This window comes from Schistocerca americana, chromosome 1, assembly GCF_021461395.2.
Source record: "Schistocerca americana isolate TAMUIC-IGC-003095 chromosome 1, iqSchAmer2.1, whole genome shotgun sequence".
Taxonomy (NCBI): Eukaryota; Metazoa; Arthropoda; class Insecta; order Orthoptera; family Acrididae; genus Schistocerca; species Schistocerca americana.
Window position 1 is genome coordinate 561225913 of NC_060119.1, and position 20666 is coordinate 561246578.

The 20666-nt window shown below is 42.2% G+C and overlaps 1 protein-coding gene across 1 annotated transcript in view; it reads left to right on the top strand.

The window, feature by feature from the left end:
• Positions 1–1318: 1318 nt before the first annotated feature.
• The window catches only part of LOC124606399 (homeobox-leucine zipper protein HOX24-like), a 653808-nt gene continuing 634460 nt past the window's right edge, over positions 1319–20666 (top strand). Inside the window, exon 1 of the mRNA XM_047138383.1 lies at positions 1319–1536. The gene's annotated coding sequence lies outside the window, so the exon portion shown is untranslated. The remainder of the gene's footprint in view (positions 1537–20666) is intronic.

Sequence of the window (20666 nt, forward strand, 5' to 3'; positions counted from 1 at the left end):
TTATTTGGCATCTTTTTTCATAGGTTAATAACAAATAATTGGCTAGGAACCATTTATTAATGTCTGATCAATCTTTCTAAGACCATAATTGATTTGGTATTTATGCAATGTTTGTGTCATCTGCAAACGAAACAAATGTGTCATCTGATAATGTTACAGACGAAAGGTGCTTGATATGCACAAGAAAAAGTAAGGGCCCTTAGCTCAAACCTTGTGGGACACCACGTGTAATTATGTGACAGTTGGATAATGTCTGACATTCCTCTTTCCTAATGACACCCTTTGTTTCCTGTCACAGATATAGGATTTGAACCAATTTGTGGCATTTCCTGTTACACTGCAGTATTCTAGTTTACTTAAAATGATATTGTAATTTACACAGTCAAATGATTTTGACAGACCACAAAGTATACATGAGTAGTCTGTAATTTACTGTCTATGGTTTTAGTACATTCTCACTTATCAATATCAGAACTCTTTCGACTGTGACAATATGTTTTTTGTTGTTAGATGGTTAAGAAGCTTACTGTATAATATCTGTTCTAAAATTTTTAGAATGCTAGCAAAAGTGAAACTGGGGAGAAATGTGCTTGTATTTTTTTACCTCTTTCCTTAAACAGAGGCTTAATTTCAGCGTATTTCAACCACACAGGAAATACTCCACTGATAAATGACTGGCTACACAGAAAAATTATGTTCCTAAACCAAGAAGCACACACTTTAATTAACTTTGTTGGTATTACCACAACCATTAGAATTTTTTATTTTAAAGATTGTGGACATTACTTCTGCTGACATACTGAGTGGGATATTGACGTTACTGAAGTTATTTATATTGACTGGTCTGAGATATACCATGGCCGTATCTAACGAACCTGGCAACGCCATCCTCAGTACGGTAGCAGTCGTGAATTGCTTGCTAAAAAGTTTTGTAACACTGCTCGCATCTGTTACTCATTTATCATTTACTCTAATGCTATGTGCTCCTATTCATTTCTGCTTCTACCAGTTTCCTCCTTTACTATGTCCCATAGTGTCTATTTTATTATCTGATGGACCGTAAGAAAATAATAGGCTTATATTTGATTCTCTATTTATACAGGATATACAACTTAATAATTTATTACTATATGTTTGTGACCTAGTTCATGATTCGATGACAAATTGCTGTGACAGATCGGTGGCTACAGCAGCAACAGCAGTACTTTTGCTTGCCGGACGAAAGGAGCAACGGCGACTTTCGCGAGCTTCGGCAGTCACTTCAACCATGTGTCTGCTGGCGCGCCAAGCGGCAACCTTCGGAACTGGCAACGGGACAGCGGGAACGCTAGTTCAGATGAACAGCGCTCGCTGACCGGACAAGACGCTGGAACATCTGTCAGTTTATGTTTTGTGCTAAACTGTCGCTTGAGTAAATCGTGCGTTCGTTTTCACATAAATCCATAAGAGAACGAATTTGCTTTCCAGAATAGTACGTGTCATCGTGCGCCGTCTCTATTACTCCTCAACCAGTTGTTTTTCAGTGATTTTGTCAGAGTGAGTATTAATTTACTATTCTTTCTTTTTTCTGCCAATACATGACGAAAATTATTTCTTTTTACTTTAAAGATTGGAACTTTATATTTTCCCTCTTTTCGTGTTTCGTCATCTTTGATTTACTTCAGTCACCCACAAGATGCGACCGACAAAACTTTTGCCGAGTATGACAGCCAAGTTTCCAGTACTTTTGAGGGAAGCGTTTTTGCTAACTGTAGTGATACTGTCCTTTTCTGTTCAACTGCCACAACGTTACCCCCTGTACTTCGAGTCTATTTCTACTAGAGTGATATTTGCGCACTGTCTTGTTGGCAGCTTTGTTGCTGTTGTCGCTTAAATAAAAAGGCCTTCTTTCGGTAACAGCCTTACGTTTATGTTTCATAGTTTTAGTGGAATAACAAAAGAAAAAAGCGTCAAATTATTGTGATCTGTGATCTATTAGGAGCGCAATGTTTGCGTGCTTATCATTGTTGAACAGATTTCGAAGTGCAGCGAGCAGTGCAGAAACCGTTCAACATCTTTCTAAAAGGGAAGTGCTTGGATATATACGTACAGGAATAGGTATAAGCTGAAACGAAAGTTAAACAACACTGCGACTGTTCATCGTTTGAAATTGTAGTACGTCAACTAACGGGAGACAACCCCCTGACGTTTGAAATTTTAGTGGCTTTGCTACTTCTTGTAAGCATGACAATTGAAGAATAGAACAGATTAATCTGTTTCATTTACTGCTCTTGTTTAAAACATTTTGTTGGAGGATACTACGGAGTCATTATGAAGTGCCCCATTTCTTGCTTGTCGAGGAAACCTACCTGTGTGGTCTAGCACTGTTAGATTTTTCACACCAGGCCTTAAAATATGTATTTCGTAGTAATTTAGCCACAATAAACGCGCTAACTTCAATTAATTGATTTCGACATTTTATTGACTGTTTGCTGCAGCTTCATTTGAAGCTAGTCCTGCATGGGGCTACTCCGTAGATTGTGTTGTAACTATCCCCCCACAAACGAGATATATACTTCCACGGAAGACTGCTGATATAAATGATTCTTTGGACTATTCCTAGTGACGCAATGTTGAGCTTTAGATGTGGACCGCAAATCTAGGATAAGGGACATTACCTGTCAAGTGTGAAACTTTTTGTGGGTATTAAACTTTACTTGAATATTTTCTCGACTCCGTGATGCGCCTCCATCAAAACACCAACTGGTTACTTTACGTATAACTTTTTCCACAGGTCGACGATCCTATGTGGTCACTTCTTATAATGACTAATACAAGAAGCGTGGGGATCGTTGTTCACTGACGGAAACCTTGTTTTCGCAGAGTAATCAAGGTACTAGATGTAGATACTGCTGCAGTATACCTTTTTTTAATCTGAGAAAGGGGGTGGGGGGAGAATTGCCCATTTTAGGAGCGATGTTTTCCGTACTCATCGTTCAGACATGGTTTGTACTCTAGCTTTTGGTCCGGTTGACAAAAAACCATAAACAGCTGACTTGCGCGTATTTCAATGCTGACTAGCTGTGCCTCTGACGGGCAATCAGTTACTCACTTGGGAGTTTTGACGAGCTCTTTAGATGACATAGTGCATATGCACTATGTGACCAGGTCATAGTGGGGCAATATTCTGATCAAAATATTGGGAAACTAATGAATACAGTTGGTGATTCGTCGTTGACAGATGAGTGTCTCATGTGCTTTAGAACAACAACTTGGCTTTCGACCTGAATCCTTTACTTCTACGTCGATGGGTGGGGAATCTGATTTTCTCCCGACTGACAATGCACGTCACATTGACGTACAGATTACAAGTCCGCTTACGACGGTACTCGGACACATGACTATGGTTACCGGCGAAACATGCTGGTACACACTGACAGACGTGTAGGCAGACGGAGTAGGCAGGTTTCTAGAGTAAATTGTACAGGTCCTGTCTAAAGGTATTGTCTATTCATCTGCACAGACTTGCACTGTAAAAGATAGAAATCTTTTAAAGGGTCGTTGGAACGCAACCTCGTAATCAACAAGTTAGTTTTGTAGTAGCCTATACTAATGTGATAATCCCACTACATTATTGTTTACTGCGGTCGCCATGATTCCGCACGAAGTATGTGATTTCATTGAACACCTGCCATACGGTATCGGTGGAAAGCAATAAACTAGCCAGTTCAGTCGTTACGTTCATTTGTACTCTCCATAGCACCAGAAATAGAACTCCAATAGTAAGTGAACTAATTGTATGTATGTAATCCACGTTTTATATGTGTTTGTTCCACGGCTCCTCCTAGACCACTGAACCAATTTCAGCCCAAATTTGCTAAAAATATCCCTGTCAGGCAACAATCGTTGTGAGGGGTAAGAGCCACCTACCTGTCGTAGTTCAGGAGGTATGACCTCATAAATGAGACGCGTGAAAAACTGCCACTTCATGCATGACGTTTAAATTTATTACCTCTGTTCTACTAACTCTCTTCGCAACAAATTTCGCTTATAGTATCCATATATTACCGCTAAATGCACATACAAATTATGTCACGGTACCACATACAATTCAGGAGATATGACCTCACGAACACGTAGACGCGTGAAAACTTACTTCTTTGATACCACCTCTTTTCGCAACACATTTTGCAAAAAGTATCCACACACGCTGCTGAGTGCACTTACAAAATTAAATCATTCTATTACACATATCTCAGGCGACATGACGTCATAAACACTGAGATGCATGAAAAAATTCTGCATCGTGCATAAAGTGTTAATACATTTATGCTTTACTACTACAGTCGAGTCAACACAAGGAAATCCCTAACACCTGACAGCGCTTTTGACAGCCTTCAGCTGGGAAGCGCAAACGGCTGTGGGCGAAAACAATAGCCGTCTACAGAGCTATGAAGAGGCGTTGCCACAGAGACGTTTACAAAATCGCGTTGTAGAGACGCGAAGCAACTGCGCCCAGCGTACAGAAACTGTAAGTTTCTAATAGAAAATTGGCAGAATGAATACCCGGGAAATGCCGGGTTTGTCGCCTAGTGTAATGACAAATCGTGCGGCTGTAAGTCTTTAACTGGACGCCGCTGCGGCCATTTATTTATAGGGGTGGGAAATACCGACCGGTTAAAACCAATAACGGTATTTTGATTCAGAATAACCCGTATTTTTCGGTATTTGTTTGTTCTCTGTTGTATCTGGTGTTTTTTAATTTTTACTAATAACCGACTAAAACAATCGAAATATCAATTACTCATAGCAGCAGTGCACAATTCTTCATTTTTTAAATAAGCTATTTTTTTAAAAAAAGGAGTAATTTTTATTTGTAAAATATTGCGTTATTAAATAAAAGGGGAAAATAGATCAATGCTATTGTAACAACACCGTCGATAGAAACGAGCAACAAACGCATTGTGTAAGAACTGATACAGCACTGCTGAGACAATGATGTCCCTGTTGCCGTTAGTCGTGGCTTACGGTAAGCGTTTACGTGTGTTAGGCTAGCTCCCGCCTGATCGTCGGACATCCATTGTATTGCAGACCGGCACCAACCCTAGTCTCAAAATATTCTTGCGAAGTGACGTAGCCATGAAGCACAACGCTTCATTTGCTTTAAGAAATTAAAAGATTTATCTGCCATATCTATGAAATAATAAAAGACGAAGACAATAATGGTAACAGCAATAAATTAAAAACTTACCAATTCATTCACAGTATACAATAAAAATGGAAAGTCACTGATTTGCTGCCCGTGTCTACGTCATATCCCTTTATGTTTATCTGCTTGCAGCCATTGAAAACAAATTAACACGAGAAAGTGTTCACCCTTTAGCAGTGACTACTCGTTATGCCCAAATAGTGGTGTGATTCCCGATCACAACATTTTTTAGCAGAGTTTCAAAAAACTGGAATCAGTAGGAGGATACCGGTGACGTTTTTATAGTATTCAACCACTCATGACTTTTCGAGAAAAGCAGCGAACGATGGACGGACTACGTTTTGTTTCATTTGCCTCCTTGGTTTAATATTTTATTTTTATGTAGCTTGAAATTAAGGGAGTCAAAATTTTTTCAATCTATGTTCGATTGTCTCGCGGTTCTAGGCGTCCGGAACCGCGCGACTGCTACGGTCGCAGGTTCGAATCCTGCCTCGGGCATGGATGTGTGTGATGTCCTTAGGTTAGTTAGGTCTAAGTAGTTCCGAGTTCTAGGGGACTGATGACCACAGATGTTAAGTCCCATAGTGCTCAGAGCCATTTGAACCATTTTTATGTTCGATTTTTACCTTTTTTGCAGGGAATGGTAGGAATAAGAAACTGAAAATCGATTATTTCAGAAACTGATTATTTTGAGCGGTTTTAAGATATAGGTTAAACTGGCGTGGAACAAAACCGATGTAACACAAAACGGGTTGTTTCAGTAATAAAAGCCATCCTTACTTGCGTGTTCCTGGTCTACCCCTTTCACTCAGGCAGGGAAGGGGACCTGTAGTTTGACTTGGAATCGTAGCAACGTGTCGTTCCTAGCGAATACTCATATCACTGAGGTTCGAAGTCTAGGCACGCTCTTCACCACCAGATCACCACGCCCGACCTAATACTACATGAAAGAGGTGCACGATAAACTTGGAACCGTGGTCCCCCGTGGTCTCTGAATCGCGAGGTTGCGCAGTTGCAGGCCACTCGACTCCTTTTCGGAACGATGGCTGTTCAGATTCCTTTCCGCTCATTGAGATTTTCTTTTGCGTTATTTCCATATAATAGCAAAAGACAAATGCCGGAATCTTTCCTTTGAAAACAGCATGGCCGATTTCCGTTCCCATCTTTCCACAATCCGAACAAGTGCTCCCTCTCTGATAACCTGGTCGTCGATGGGACGTTGAACCCTGCGTTTGTCCTTTTTCTTCCTTCTTATCTCGGTCTAGTGATGCTCATTTAGGCTGTTTTCCCTACACCATAACTAGGAGTAGCCGGCACTGCATTTAAGGTCTTTCCACAGCCATATGAAAATACGAGAACGCGGCGTACAAAATCTGGAGCAGTCATAAAAATAAATGCATAGCTCAGGGACTTTGTAGTAGAGTGATATGAAGCGCATAGCTTCTTCGCCTTCAGGATTTTGTTTCCTGTAAACAGAACATTTTTTTAGAAAGAAGGGAAAAACCTAAGGTTGGTTTGAAGATCACAGTACTTTACTAGGTACGGTCCTACGGAAGATGGTACGCCGTTGATTTCCTCTGTCCTTTGCTTTGACTCTCCCCGTCAGTTGCAGTGTGGACTCTGAATTATGGCGCAACTTCGCATTTTTTCGCGAATCGTTTCACGGCAGAATTAGTGCCTGGTATAGTTAGAAAGTAGACCTGGAAACTCAGTTAAAATAGGACTAAAATGTGTGATTGAAACCGAAAAAAGAGAACATACCAATTAACAGTTTTGTCATAGAACTGATAAATTAATTTCTGAATTTAGGGTAAATGAAGACAACTGGATGGCCAGGAAAATAAATAAACAGAAGAGTAAAACTGGCTGGGAGTGCTTCAGATGTGCCCAGAACTGAGTTTGCCGTCAGAGTAAATTACAACCAGGTTCCGACTTATGGTAATGAGACCACTATTATTAATACGAAAACTATTCAGAAACAGAGAATTGCTAAACGAGTGTAGGAGATGTAAATGTTAGGAAATACTGGAAGACATACGAAAACAAATGACTCAGGCTTGGCATAATTATGATTGAAACGAAATGTAGCTAGGCGAATGCATAGCAGATAAACCAAGAAAGTTCTTTGATGGATTCCGTGCTCGACGACACCATGGAACGTGGCTAGATGACATAAAATACCCGGAAGTAACACACATTGCTATAGTTGAATGCGTGCAGGAGGCCTTTATTCGTGGAGGCGTTAAGTGGCGGCGGCGGCGGCGGCTGCTGCTGCTGCTGCTGCTGATGATGATGATGATTATGATGTAACATTACCGACACACTCATTTTGTGAAAATGTCAAGTGAAGAGTGAAAATGGGAAAAGAGCCAAATCTGACATCTGGCAGGTGAATGGAAAAATCCGACAAATAAGAATAGGACTCACTCTTTGAAGGTTCTATACAAACTTAATAATGTATACATATAATAACAACAATAATAATAATAATTTCTTGTGGCTCAGTGGCCCGGCGCAAGTTTTTCTAATGGAGACACTTCGGCGACTTGAACATCCATAACCTGCCCCAGCTATCCAACCGGGGAAAGGGAACCTGCAGTTTAGCGTGGAATCCGAACCACGTGTTGCTTCTGGCGACTCCTCACATCGCTGAGAGGTAAACGGCATGTTAAAACGAAGACTGAGAAATCCATGTGCCGACCGGGATTCGATCCCACGACCTCTCGGTATCCAGGCACACGCTTTACTGCTAGACCCTAAAGGCCCGACATCTATATAAACAATTCGTGTATAGGTTTTGATGAGTGAGTTTGCGAGTGTCAAAATGTGTGACATATGTGGCTGTGTCTTTTGATTGCATTCACTTAGAAACTTAAATTATTTACACCGCCAACGGACTGTGGACCTTCGTATTTGACATAAATTTCAACCTGATACTTCCACTGGTTGTTGGGAAATGGAGGTCTGAACAATCCGACAAACATACGGACAACAAATGACAACAAATAGTTTATATGAGCCGAAGTGGCCGCGCGGTTCTGGCGCTGCAGTCTGGAACCGCGAGATCGCTACGGTCGCAGGTTCGAATCCTGCCTCGGGCATGGATGTGTGTGATGTCCTTAGGTTAGTTAGGTTTAACTGGTTCTAAGTTCTAGGGGACTAATGACCTCAGCAGTTGAGTCCCATAGTGCTCAGAGCCGTTTGAACCATTTTATATGATTTAATCATAAATTCACAATTTTCGGATTTTTCTTTTATTTGTACTGTAAAGTCTTACTTCTAGTCAAGTTTCGTGATTCTAGGTCAACGGGAAACACCCAATAGATCTTGCTGACTGAGTTTGCGAGTATCGAAATACGTGAGATAAATGGCCGTATCTTTTGACTGCATTGGTTTAGAAGCTTAAATTTGTTACAGCATCAAGGGATGATTGACATTAGCAGGTGACATAGATTTCAAGTTGATACTTCGACCTGTTCCTGAGAAAAAGGGGTCTTAACAGTCGAACATACAGAACAAAGTGATCGTAAAAGGGTTCAGTTTTCACCAAAACAATGTGTCTCTGTTTGTATCCAAAAAATTGAGAAGGTATTCTGATACCACAGAATTACGCTGCTCACCGCACCACCTCAAAAACATAATGACACCGTATAAAATAAATACTTTATGGAGAACGTTATAAGCGCCATACAACGAAACTGACTGGTTCTATTGCCAACAAGAATGTTCTTACGAGATGATTGTTTCAAACAAGAAAACAGCAACCAGTCAGTGTTAATTATGCTGTTTATTTACGGAGATAGCACAGTTACCGGTTTTGAACCGACAGGTTTATCTCCAGACGGATGTTCACGTACATGGCACATTTGTTGTTTATATTGGCTGTTGGCTATTTTTTCCAACTACTACTGTAAACAAAAACAGATGCAATACAAACACGACCAGCCGTCTAGAGGTAAACTTGTCGGTTCGAAACCGGCAGCGGCTCTATTTTGTGTAAATGAACAGTTATATGTACAGTAACTGGTTGTTATTTTCTTCTTTACAAGAATAAACGTATATTTTGTGCACAACTACGGTCTCAGAACTGTCAGTTTTATACAAAACATCAGGAAGAAAGTGTTTGTTCCAAGTGCTATTAATAATGAGGAACTATGTTTTATTTGTGAGAGTACAAGTGCGGAAACAGAGCATTAGATTTTTAAGCAGTAGAACTCTAGACAACCAAAACCACTTCTCATATCTTTTAAATTTTGGAACTTCAGAGGAAAGCACAGATTGCCACAAAGACCATGCGCCATTCACTGACGCATATTTCAAAGATCTTCTCCAAGGTATGGTACCCGGACCTAGTACAACGACATGCAACAGAGTACTGAGAACACAACATCGAAAACGCGTTATGTGAAAATATGGCACTTAGAACTTTTTCCATTTCCACTTTCCTAATGTTCTTTTCCTGATATCCTGGATCAGCAGTACAGAATTTGTTAACCGGTACTTGACTGATGGTTGCTTCGTATTTATTTTGTCTGACGGCTTGTTACGTTATACGGTGTTCGTGATTAAATTTAGCAATGTTAGGCTGCAATGGTTTTGAAGAGAGTTGCACAAAATAGACCAGCATGGAACATTCCGTGGAATTAGTCTTCGGAGTGCAGACAACAGCAGGCCACAGACTTGGGCTTCGGCACACTGGACTAAAAGCCAATTCAGTGTGTCTTACCAATTTGTAACGGCTCTGAACTTCCGTCTCAGCTGTGTACGCTAGGGATTACCACTACATTTTCATTTTCGCTGGAAAGTAATGAAAGGGACTGCACTCCGATATGTAAAAGGGGCTACAACCCGATATGTCGTATTTCTATCTTACTGAGACCCCTCTCAGAACCAAATAATGTGGTAAGACATCAGACACAAAAATCTATCAGAGATTCTTTAGTTCTCGCGCAGCACGTTCTTGTAACTGAAAATTACTTTCTCTCTGAGGAATGCAACCATAATATGCGGCATATTACTCTGTTGATAAAATCTACCTGGTTCATCAGCGACTGACTATGTCATCAAACAAAGTTTTGATAAGTTTTCTGCTAGTCATCGTTATGACGAGCAGGAAAGTTGAGACACTCCTTGCTTTAACACGGCTTATAAGCAGAGAACATTCTCGTCCGTAAATGTCGGCAAGAAAGCCTACATTCACGTATATTGCGATATGTTTTATTGTTAAAAAAAAAAAACAAAAAAAAACGCAAGCTGCGCATGAGAGATCACGACTCTTCGAATCTCCTTAGTGTGTTCATTGAGTATTTACTTCTCACAACCGACAACTAATCATTATGGACGATTCACTCCGTTTCCTGATGGCATAAATAAAAAACTAAACTCCACCCTGAACAGGCCATGAAGGCCCAAGGGTACTGGCTGGCCGCCGTGTCATCCTCAGCTCATAGGTATTATCATTGGATTCGGCTATGGAGGGGCATGCGGTCATCACACCGCTCTCCCGAGACCGGAACCGCTACTTCTCAATCAAGTAGCTCCTCAGTATGCCTCACAAGGGCTGAGTGCACCCCGCTTGCCAACAGCGCTCGGCAGACCGGGTGGTCACCAATCCAAGTGCTAGCCCAGCCCGACAGCGCTTAACTTCAGTGATCTGACGGGAACCGGTGTTACCACTTCAGCAAGGCCGTTTGCTTGTTGGCATAAGTATTACATATTTTTCCGTTAGTGGCCCAGTCTATAGATATTTTTATATTATTAGTAATTTTATTATTACTTTAGCTAATGAAGCATTGTGAAGTTGGCTGTAGAAACAGTTCAGATCTTTGAGCATACCTCTTTCGTTCGACTTTACTTTTGGCACGTGAAAGTTATTGGTGAATTGCTTGCAGCCAGACGAACAGTTACAAGGAAATCTTAAAATATGACAAATATATTTTCATACCTTTTTAGCCATGAAGATAAACACATCAACTTCCCATTATTTTTATTGCAGTGCTATGTTGCTCGTTTGGTTCCGTAATAGAAATTTTTGATGAACAACTTCAGTGTTACGAGTATTTATGAAGTCTGGTAAGAAATAACCGAGTAAAAATGTATACAAAATTGAGCTTTTCCGTTGCTCATGTGTTAGACTGAACGACTTACCAACTGAAACTTAATGCAACTGTCGGTGGAAATAGACGTCGCCTATACAGGATTTAACTGATCAGTTATCTGAACTATTGCCTGTATAAATCAAGTTTATTGAGAGGTATGCCAAAGCTTATTTACAGAATGTTTCTCGTAAAACATTTACACTTTCAAATCCTTAATTCGTAAGGAATATTCATAATATGTTTGATACGGGATTTGTTTATGGAAAGAGTCATAAAAATGTTACAAGACAAAAGAACTAAAAGCGGGACTTGAGTAGTTGCTGTCCAACTCATCTTCGTCGAGCAGTCAACAGACTGTGCGAGGCTAAAAATGTGAGTTGTTTCGAACACCTGCAATTAACAGAAGTCTATGAAAGATTTGACCTTCTAAGGAAGCCACTCATAAGCACGCTAATCCGCTCAGTTCTTAAGTAGTAGTCCAATATTTTCGGTCCTCATCTACGGATTCTGACAGAATTCGATGAAGTTACTCAGGAACGCTCTGTTGGAATCGTAACAGATCGGTGTAGCCCATTCGGAAATGTAACGGAGATGTTCAGGGACTTGAAATAGGAATCGATTGAAGAAAGCGATGATGTTCTAGCGAAACCTTGATCTGTATATTTAGGGAATCGAGTTTCGAGTTACACGTCGCAACAGTTGCATTAGCTCTGTTGTGTATCTCGTATAGGGGCCGTGAGAATAAGATATAAGTCTGTATCTATACTTCGTGACGCAGGGTACTTTGTGTACCGCTAATGTTTTCCCCTTTTCCTGTTCCCGTGCCGAATAGCGTGCGAGAAGAACTTACACCTCCGTTTGAGATCGAACCACTCTTTTACCTTCACGGTTTTTGAGCAAGCAATATGTACGTAGGACACAATACATTGTTCGATTATTCTAGGAACGTACATTCTCAGAATATTAACAAGAAACCTGTGCGCGATGCTCTCTTGCATCGCCTACTGCTGGAGATGGATGAACATCAGATTAGAGAAGTAAGAGAACCTGCGGAGATATAACTTAGTCAGTTTAGCCTCGCACCATGCACAAGTTAAATTAGGAAGGATGTTACTAATATTGATAGGAAATGCTCAAGTCCCCTTCGCCATTAAGGATACACTGACTTACGGAAAGCGTGAGTAAAATGAAGTAGACTATTAGCAAAAAAGTAGTAATTTTTGTAACCAAAACAGTAATCCAAATAGAGATTGAGGTTAGTCAAGGAAGAATTTTCTGTATTTTTTATAAATCGTCGTAACACTTTCCACGTCTTACTACAGCAAGAGATACATGGCAGTGATTTATCAACTTCGTATAGGCCGCTCTTGATGAAAGCATTCATTTCGTTGAGAAAAGAATATAATTTGGTTGAAACACATTATCATATCGCGGCGATGCATATTTTGGTCTAGAGTGGCTTTAAATTCCTGGCACTGTGTCATCCAACCCGTCACCGACCAACGAGCTAATCCTACTTTTAAATGTTCTTCTTTACTCCATAATTTATCGTGAATTCTACGAAATAGTTACATAATAGAATTCTTATCGAGAACTGTTATTCCGCAAGCAAAAACATCTTAATTTTATTGAAACAAAAAACTTGATGCGTTAGCTGGGTATTTAATAGAGTAGCGGTAATACTGTTGGTTAATGTGTTAAAAGCAGCTTTTAACTGTTCCAGGTGTAAAAAGATTGTGAAAGCTTTTACGATGATGACAGGAGATATTTGAAGTGCATGGATCTAGAGCAGACTGTGTGTACAGGGCGAGTCCCACAGGACGTAACATCCGACTTATTTCGCGGGCGGCTAAAGATACCGAAACGAGATTTTTGACCAATGATAGTACGCAGAGGTACACGTAATTTTGTTAACTCTTCTATGGAGGAGGATACCGATGCAAGTATATTTTTTAATGGAACTAAGTACTTTTTAAAGACGTTCGACAGCGTTTTAAAAAGATGAGCTTGTAAATGATGGCGTTGGAACTTTCCGGAAAAGTATGCAGCAAATGGGCTAAGCCTGAACGTCAGGGCGTTCGGAATACGCTGTTGCGGTGTAAAAACGTAACTCGGAGCTAGGTATCTGAGCCAGCGCAAATAGCCATTCTGACCGCCTTGCCTTGCAGCTTTACATTCTTCTAGGCACGGCCGAACTAGGGATAAGGGCACACCATCAGGTAGGCCATGAGTCTCCTCCCCCCCTCCCCCCTCCCCACCCCCTCCCCCCCGACACACAGAACGTTTTACTACATGAGTTTGTATTTTTGCGTATATCATTTCCCAAGTTTCTTAGATAAGTTTCGGAAAACAAAAAGGTAAATTTCGGCTTTATGATTTTCGAATGGCGTCATCGAATGCGGTAGGAGATATCATGTGGTAAGCACACCGCTCTCCCGGTCTTTGTCGTGTTTATTGATCCTGGAATCGCTAATAATCGGTCGAGTAGCTCATCCCACGAGACTGAGTGCACCCCGTACCAGACCTTCCACCAAGGAATAATCTCTGGCAGTACCGGGAATCGAAGCCGAGTCTCCTGTGCTGACCACTCAGCTACGGAGGCTGACTTCCGGAAAATTAAGTTGCATGAAAACTGGTATGGCAGGAGCCGTAGGTAGTGGTAAAGTGCCGGCCCAACATTAATTCAGACATGTTTTGAAAACCAATTTATTAAAAATAAATTCCTGCTCAACATTTACAAAAAAAACCATTTTTTTTTTAAAAAAAGCAACCATTTCAAAACCTTTGATTAAACATTAACCCTGATCCAATATTGATGGCAAATAGCAGTGATACAATGATGTCAAATTTAAGCTCAAGACAATTACGATATCAGTTTAAAAATTCAGCTGACATTAAAATTTAAATCCCCAAATCTATCTTAAAAATGCATATGGTAAACCCTTAAAGGAAGTTCATGATGATAAACTGACAATTAAAATCTCAAAACAATCTTCACATAAAATCAATTTAGCTACGAACTTAAAACACACAATAACAATAACAGTCGGATCCCTACTCAGAAGGTTTACGCATACAAATTTCACCCGTAGCACTATTTAAGATTTACCCAAGTACTGGACGGAAGTGCCAGGCAATTTCAAAACAAGCTTAGGCGCAGAGCGCCTTCAGAGGAACGCCAAATAAGGAGACGTTGAGTTGCTCAGCTATAAAAGGTGATTATTTAACTCAAAGGTTACTGTGCTGCACTTGTTAGCCCTGTATTTAGCCATATTTTTAATTTTTCCTTTAAGAATGGTCCGTTTCCTGAGCGATTAAAGTACTCAGTAGTAAAGCCGCTTTATAAAAAGGGAGAAAGGGATAATGTAGATAATTTTAGACCTATTTCTATGCCATCAGTGTTTGCAAACGTTATTGAAAAGGCTGTGTATGTAAGGATAATTGATCATTTTATATCACACACTTTGCTATCAAATGTACAGTTCGGCTTTAGAAGTCGTTAAACAACTGAAAATGCTGTATTCTGTTTTCTTTGTGAGGTAGTGGATGGGCTAAACAAAGGGTTTCTAACGCTTGGCATATTTTTTGAGTTAACTAAGGCATTTGATTGTGTTGATCACGAAATATTGCTCCAGAAGTTGGACCATTACGGAATACGGGGAGTAGCTCACAGTTGGTTCACCTCTTACTTTAGCAACAAGCAGCAATAGGTCGTTATTCACAATGTTGATAACGGCTGTGATGTGGGGTCTGAGTGGGGTACTGTCAAGTGGGGGTGCCCCTGTTTTATCTCCTACTTCAAGTTAGTGTACTTGTAATGGATTTCTGGCCATATGTAGATATGACATTCTCCTCTCTGTCATTGTTTCCTACAGTTTGTTTTGTGTCCCCGTCACCACTGTTGTATCTTGTATGATAGGAATCAAGGGAGAGCACGTTGTTTGGTGGCCGGTATCCTCTTTCTACAACACAACTGCACACATGTATTAACACGGTTTTTTATTTACATAAACGAGAAGCTACTTAACTTGTGAGTCCATATGTTATAGTACAAGCTCTTCACCAATAGTCCGCGGTAGCCTCACTGCTAGTGAAGTACAAGTCCTGCTATGTACTTTAATCTGGTCGCAATGGATTGACAGACACCAACTAGAATAGTGACTGAGCTAATGACTGAGACTGAGCTAGTGATGCAACCTGACTGAGACTGAGCCCTCCAGTCCGCGGCGGCGATCTAAATACTTGCGGTCGAGAGGGCGTTGGCGGCACAATGCTTGCGAGTCTGTCTTTGGCCTCTCTCCTGATAGGCGCACTTGATCCATCGCCCACTATCGATGTTCTTGCTACATCTAGAGTGCTGACGATAGCGGGACTTGTACTTCACTAGCAGTGAGGCCACTGCGGACTATTAGTGAAGAGCTTGTACTATAACATATGGACTCTAAAAGTTAAATAGCTTCTTGTTTATGTAAATAAAAAACCGTGTTAATACATGTGTGCAGTTGTGTTGTAGAAAGAGGAGACCGGCCACCAAACAACATGCTCTCCCTTGATTACTATCATACAACAGTGGCGACGGGGACACAAAACAAACTGTAGGAAACAATGATAGAGAGGATAAGGCCATATCGACATATGGCCGGAAATGCATTACAAGTACACAACTTGAAGGAGGAGATAAGACCTTTGACAGTGTACGTTTCAATGACTGATATAACGCATGAGAACAGGCCAGGCCAGTGGGAAGGTTCAGTCTATACTAGTGTTTTAGCTCCTCCCTCAAGAGGCAGTCTGTCCCGTTAGCTGAGTGGTCAGAGAGTCCGACCACCATACAGTGGACCCGGGTCAGATTCCCGGCCGACTCGGAGATTTTCTCCGCTCGGGGACTGGATGTTGTATTGCACTCATCGCCATTTCATCATCATCGGTACCCAAGAAGCCCGGTGTGGCGTCACCTGCAAAGACTTGCAACTCGGAGGCCATACGATCATTTCATGTCAGTAATCTGGTGCACTATCGTGTAGTAGCCGCATTACCTTTTCGTAACGCCAAAGGTACGTCTCCCAGAAGGAAAGGTAGGGCCGCCCACAAGAAGTGCAGATATGCTTCGCCTGTGAGAGTTGTGGAAGGATGACTGGTCCCACGAGGGGGTCGCCTATAATCCCAGCTCACACATTTTCGCTCAACCAAGGGGTAGACTGGATGGCAGAAATCCGAGAACTGTTGTAGCCTTTGCTACGAATCAGCATAAAAAATATCGCCGCGGAGGCAAGTCCGTAGTAATAATGCCTGCACGCTTTGTGATATGGATAGTGGCGGTTATCGTGGAGAATGCTCCATACGGTCGTCTGGCTTAATCCATGCTGCCGGGCTAGCTGAGTGGTGCTGATACCGGAACCGCTGTCAAAAATCTTTTATCTCCACTTTCAACGCGCCCGGGTTCGATTCCCGGCGGGGTCAGGGATTTTCTCTGCCTCGGGCATGGATGTATGTGATGTTCTTAGGTTAGTTAGGTTTAAGTAGTTCTAAGTTCTAGGGGACTCATGACCATAGATGTTAAGTCCCATAGTGCTCAGAGCCAATCCACTTTCAAGCGGGTGTACCGCAACTGGAACGTATTTACTACCAAATGTTGTTTGCTCCTTACCCTGTCAGGGATCGTTTCCTGCTGTTTGTACCCATTTAGCAAAATCAACTGTTATGTTATTGCTATTGCAACAGGCACGCTAGAAAGTGGGAGTGACAGCAAATTATATTTGCAGGGAGGAGAAATTAAGCAACTGTGACTCCCCATTAGAACGCAACCCTGGATGCTTGCCTCATTTCTTGGATAGTTCTGGGAAATAATTCAGTGCCAACATTAAGCAGCGTAATATCACTGTACTCATCTACTTAAGAACTGCAGGCGATTAAAAAACGTTGATCCATTTAAATAACTATACTGCGTCAATATCACGGTCGATGCAACAGTCTACACGAGTCGTCTTGCGTTAATTGAGGGCAATGGCGCAGCTGAGAGAGACAATGGACTCGTATTTGGATAGACAGCGGTTCAAATCCCAGTCATGCCACACTAATCACGGTTTCCGTTGTTTCACTAAATCGTTTTCGGCAAATTCTGCGACGATTCCTTCGAGAACAACACAGCCGTTATCCATTTGGATCTTCTGTTCCGTCTCTAGCGACATTGCCGTCGACGGACGTTTTATCCTGATCTCCCTCTCTCCTTTCCTTCTTTGTATACAGGGTGTACAAGGAGGAATAGTCAATATTCAGGGATATGGCAGGAGCGATCATTAGATGCAAAGAAGTCTAGTAAACATGGCCTCTAAAATGCATTCCTTTAAGAACTATGAGCACTTGTTTATCTTCACTACTGTGAAACACATTTCTTCTACTGAGCCTGCCGCTGTGGTCCAACGGTTCTAGGCGCTTCAGTCCGGAACCACGAGGCTGCTACGGTCGCAGGTTCGAATCCTGCCTGGGGTATGGATGTGTGTGACGTCCTTAGGTTAGTTAGGTTTAAGTAGTTCTAAGTCTAGGGGACTGATGACCTCAGCTGTTAAGTTCCATAGTTCTTAGATGCATTTGAACCATTTTCTTCTACTGAACAAGTGCTCACAGCTCTTGAAGATACACGTTTTAGAGGCCATGTTTACTAGACTTCTTTGTTTCGAATGATCGATCCTGTCATATCACGAATCTTGACGAATCATACTGTGGCACCCTGAAGAGAAATGTTGCCGTCGGAAAGCACCGTGGAAGATATTTGCGCTGTTCTTCACTTCTCGTCTTTCGCAGTATTCTGGAGGACGACAGTTCAGTCCAATTTTAGGCTTTCCGTATGTTCCCTAAATTACCCAAGGCAAATGCCGGTGCTGTTCCTTTGAAAACGAAACGGCTGACTGCCTTCCCTATTCTTCCACAATCCGAGCTTATGCAGTGACTGTGATGACGTCTTTGTCGGCAGGGAGTTAAACACCACTCTTCCCTTCTTCCGTCCTGTGAAGGCTCCCAAGAAGCTTGCCGTGTCCTACCGCTACAGAGCTAGGTGTTGCGGCAGAACGGCGCTGTTTGCCATCGAGTTGCGACCCACCACCGTGGCGTGGGCATCGCTGGTGGTCGTGGGCGTGGCGTGCGCAGCGGGCGCGAGCAGGCCGCGTGTCACACAACAGACACAACACCGCTGCCTGTACAGCTGCCTTACTGCCGGAACACGCAGCAGGAGCAGCCACAGCTATTTCCCTCGTTGCGCGTGCCTGTTCACTTTATCAATTCGTCTGTCGAAGCGAGGGTACTTGGGATGGCTGTAACCTCTACCACGTAAAAATGCACCCTAAATATGTTAGCGGTCCGTTTGGTACTATAATTTTAGCTTTTAAACTGCACTTTGCTTTACAGCCTTGGCCTATTATCACCTATCTGAAGCTTCGGCACGGACTGCTCCTCGTATTTGGCACTGTCGTCTGTGGAAGTGCAAGTGCTGAACTATCCCAACCAAGTTCGTCACACAGGAAATGGGATCTAATATAACACAGTTCTGGCAAAAAACAACTCTGTTCTCAAATTTGTTTCCTCTCAGTGTAGCACTACGCACCCTATACTCGTATCAATTTCACAGCCAAATCACTCGAGTCTGTCGATTGCTTTCTCATGGGAGTTATCAAGATCTTTGTGATCTAGTCAATACCACGCAGTAGATACATATTAATAAAACTTTCATTCTGAGATCGGTAGCAGATAGGATTGACGAAGGAAATAGAGAAAATCCAAATAAGGGCAGCGCGTTTCGTTGCTGGTTCATTTCGTAAGGGCGAGAGCGTCATGGAGATGCTCTTCCAATTCCAGTGGCGTACACTGAAAGAGGCGTTCTGCATCACGATGCGGTTTAATTTTAACGTTCAGAGGGCGTACTTTCCTAGAGCAGTCAGCCAATATGTTGTTTCTTTGTACATGTTATATCTCACGAAGCCCATGAAGGTAGAGAGACTCGAGCTCACTCGAAGACTTAGCAGCAGTCGTTTTCCCCGCGAACCATTCGCGACTAGAACAGGAAAAGTACATACAAGCTTGCGGACTATGTTTGTAGATGTAGATAACACGCATGAATTGTCTTAAACTGTGCACTGGACGTAGCGTTTGCACCATTACGCGGTACAAAACGCACCACCAAATACGCTGGTATCCAAAATTAAAGCAAAAAAAGGAAATTTTGTAAGGGTGCTTTTATTTTGCCACAAAACAGTATAAACAGGTGATACTAAACTGAAAACAATGTAAAGAGTACAGAACGTAAACAACTGCAACAAGTATATCAGAAGACAAAAATTTTCTTCGTTTTTTCCAACTTAACGGATTTGCACACAGCTGGTTAATGTACCGTGAATGATGTCATCAAACTTATGTTGAGGTAATAACGCCCATTCTTCCCGCAGAGCTGCTAGTAAGTCTTGGAGAGTAGTTCGTGGATGGTGACATGATGCAACCCGTCTCCCGAGTGCACCCCAGATGTCCTCTACGAAATTCAAATTGGGAGAGCGAGCAGGTCACGCCATGCGTGCTATATCTTTCGTTTCCAAGAAAACTTCAACTACCTGTGCTCTATCGTCCGAAGTCCCGGCCCACAGCACCTCGCAGTAACCGCACATGAGGCCCCAAGATCTCGTCACAATACCTGACAGGAATTAAACCCTACCGATTTACCCATACAATTTCATGATGATGTGCTCCAGTGATCGACATAATTCAAGCTCACAGGATTAGCGATCTTCCTCGATATGGGTCTGTTTCACAATGTTTCTTCCACGTTCCCTCCAGATGTGAATCCGCCGAGAATCACTCTCCATACCAAATCGGGACTCATCTGCGAAGAGAACATTTTCCCACTGCTCGACAGTCCAGGTGGCGTGTGAACGACCCAACTCTAGACGTTGCCTTCTGTGAGGACGCGTCAGAGGTACACATACAGCATGTATCCGACAGTAAAGGCCGCTCTGCCGAAGCTTTATGTACACCGTTTACCTCGATACAACACGTCCAGTGGATGCTGGGAGCTCAGATGCCAGCTGTCGTGCAGTACTAAGGCGATATCGTCTTGACAAAAACGGAACGATACAGCCAAATAACGGTCCTCTCTTTCTGACGTCATAAGTGGTCGGCGCTGGCCTGGTCTTCGGAATACAGTTTCGGTCTCTATAAACTGTCGCCACATCCGAGAAACAACAGAACGATTCACATTAAGCTGTCGGGCCACATCAATTTGCGACTGTCCTGCTTCCACTCTTCCTATGGCAATCCATCGCAGAGCGCCTGGTAGGCGTCTTCTCTGTGCCATACTGCACCGTCAGTGACTGTCTACACAGCGACTGTGGATGTGCGAC